Source organism: Limulus polyphemus, unplaced genomic scaffold, assembly GCF_000517525.1.
Source record: "Limulus polyphemus unplaced genomic scaffold, Limulus_polyphemus-2.1.2 Scaffold421, whole genome shotgun sequence".
In the NCBI taxonomy this organism is placed as follows: domain Eukaryota; kingdom Metazoa; phylum Arthropoda; class Merostomata; order Xiphosura; family Limulidae; genus Limulus; species Limulus polyphemus.
Genome location: NW_013666031.1, coordinates 145,734 through 148,652, shown reverse-complemented (window position 1 = coordinate 148,652; position 2,919 = coordinate 145,734). Strand labels below are relative to the sequence as shown.

Genomic DNA, 2,919 nt, shown 5'->3' with positions numbered 1-2,919 from the left:
TGTATTGAACCTATACTTGTACTGATCTTACTGTTGAGCGTGTTCTACGTGGCCGAGACGTATGGTTCTTTGAAGTTAATCGCAAAGCTACACAATGGGCTATCTGTACTCAACCTATACTTGTACTGATCTTACTGTTGAGCGTGTTCTAGATAAGTTTTTCTTTTTTTTTTACTTTCCTATTGCTACTGGGATTACAGTTCTTACCTTTAATGTAATCAGCGTACATAAGAATACCACAGTATTAAATGACGTTCATGAACACGAATTATCGCTTCTTTATTTCAATCAATTCAATAGCTGTTAAGAATGGGTATATAGAATTCAGAATTTTGAGTTAAAATCTCTATTCCTTTGATATTTGGCATGCTATTTATTCCAATTCAATTGTGTAGTAATAGTCTCCGTTATATATAGGGGCTCCGGTGTATGTCAGCTTTCTTCGCTCGACTGGTTCTGTAACTGGTCGTTGGTCATAAACCTGCAATGTCGAAAGTAAAATCTACTTTATAGATACCCTTGCAAACTATTCAATGTGATCTTATGTATATCAAAAGGAGCTGATGTCTATAAACAATGCAAGAAATCACACAAAAGAAGATGAATCTGTTTCTTGATTTTTATAATAGTGCACTTATGGATAATTATCTGCACGATAAAAGTTCTTTTTTTTTTGTCAGAGGAGTCCGTACATTGTCAAAGAATGGAGTTACGATTTATTGACATATAAAGTGAGAATGAATCAAATATGCCAACACATATATACTATTATGAACAAAAAGTAAATGCTTAATATTCGACATTGAATACTTTTCAGTATTTTGGCCTAAATTTCCATACATGCTCTCGTGAGTATTGTGTTCTATAAATCGAACGTACGTAGCAACTGTAACTGATATGAAATAATTATATCAGAATGAGTTAACTTGTAGGCTATTATCATTTACTCTTTTTAGTGTTTACTTACCCAAATACCAGTGTTGTCACAAGATTCAAGCATAGCCGAATGACCACCTTACTTATCGCCAAAAGAAAGAAATGTAGCGATGGCTGTCCATCTTGGAATTTGTTTACAATTCTCTTTTACCTACAATGTATGTATCAACATCAATTTCAAACGTGTCGTTCAGTTTTCAATAAAATAACGTTTAAATTAGTAAAATACTTTAATTATAGACTTAATCTAGGCAAGGATTTATATTGCTTTGAAACAAAGAGGGTAAAAAATGATCAAATATTCAATTAAGATGCCCCCAGTGGCAAAGCGGTATGTCTGCGGACTTACAACGTTAGAAACCGGGTTTCGATACCCGTGGTGGGCAGAGCACAGATAGTCCTTGTGTAGCTTTGTGCATAATTAAAAACAAACAAATAAATCAATTAAGATAAACATCTATTTTCACCTCCTTCTCTTCAAACTGATCTAAATGTTACCTTATATAAACATAATGAGACACTAGAAATATGTGGTTATGTATTTCTTTATTTTTAACTTGATTTGTATACTAGTTCTTCTTGTAATTGAATAAACTAATCAATAAAACGAAACCTTTAGCCACTGGCATGCTCGTAATTAAGGTTTATTAAAGTGAAACACGATTTTGTGAACAAGTAGAGCACCTTTTTGTCTTGAAACACAAACAATATAGCAAAGATTATTGATTTAATGGTCATATGTATATCGCAATATTGAAAATAATTTTATTTCAATATAAATTGAACATGAAAAGTTGGAAAGAGAACAGTACCATATTTTCACATACTGTGGCAGCCAGCAAACCCTAAATCATGCAGAACTAAAATAAATTCCGAATTGACTGAGTTGAAAAAAAAGGGATTGAATACAGTGATGAGAAAAGTCAAATCAATCATTATTTATCAAATTGACGATGCACAAAACGTTAGATAATTCGACTAGATGACAGAATGAATGTTCGAATTCTGAATCAATTCCAGAGATACTTTTTTTTAGAGCGAGAGAGCTATCTGCTGTATACTTAGACAAATAGGGTTGTCCCTCCAACAATGCATGCGTTACCCACATTACTGGTCATCCTCAGGTGAAAGTAAAGAGGGCATATCATCCAAGTGTGGATATGTCACAATAGATAACAACTAGAAGATGTAAGCTATGTCTCCCGTGTGAAAGTCTAAAAATATTTATGTGGATTATATATAACTAGAACACAAAATATGGCCATTACTGACATTATGTTTAAATATATAAGTTGGCCCCTGTAGTACTTCAGTTATTATATCTATCGAAACACTTAACCAGATGACAGGTACATAAGACATACAAGCACAGTAAAAATCAAAGTTACATTACAATATAAACTTGTGCTACCACAGTACAATGTTTTAAAAACACTTTAAGACAAACAACGAATCTCCAGATAATATATCTTTCTGGGTAAGTAATCAAATCTTCCAAAAACATACTTTAACGAAGTAATATACAAGAAAAATAAAACTTTTTTTTCAATAACGAATCCTAGACACAACAATACAGTGAAATGCAGTACGTTCTTAAATAGTGATGAAAGTAGTTTAAAGTTATCACAGAAATCTTAAGTATACAAAAACTTCAAGTACTGTAAAAGTACAAAACCACAACGATCAATAATGAGTAATTATAGCTTTGTTTGTTTGTTTGTAATTAAGCACAAAGCTACACAATGGGCTATCTGTGCTCTGCCCACAACGGGTATCGAAACCCGGACTCCAGCGTTGTAAATATCTTTTATAAATGAACGATATAGAAATATCTACAACATCAGATATAACGTACACAATAAAAACACCTGTGGATGCATCCCAGAAATCTACAGAAAGAAGTGTATCCTGAAATTCAAAATCCGTAGTTTGAAGTAAATCTCGTTTCTGTAGTGTTAATATTTTTCCAGAAATTATTATTTT

General features: G+C 32.4%; 1 long non-coding RNA gene across 1 annotated transcript; it reads right to left on the bottom strand.

The window, feature by feature from the left end:
• Positions 1–249: 249 nt before the first annotated feature.
• Positions 250–1,096, bottom strand: LOC111085485. Its single transcript, XR_002610322.1, has 2 exons — positions 968–1,096; positions 250–481 (listed from the first exon to the last, which is right to left on the bottom strand). It is a non-coding gene; the product is annotated as an uncharacterized LOC111085485 (long non-coding RNA).
• Between the last annotated feature and the right edge of the window lie 1,823 nt (positions 1,097–2,919).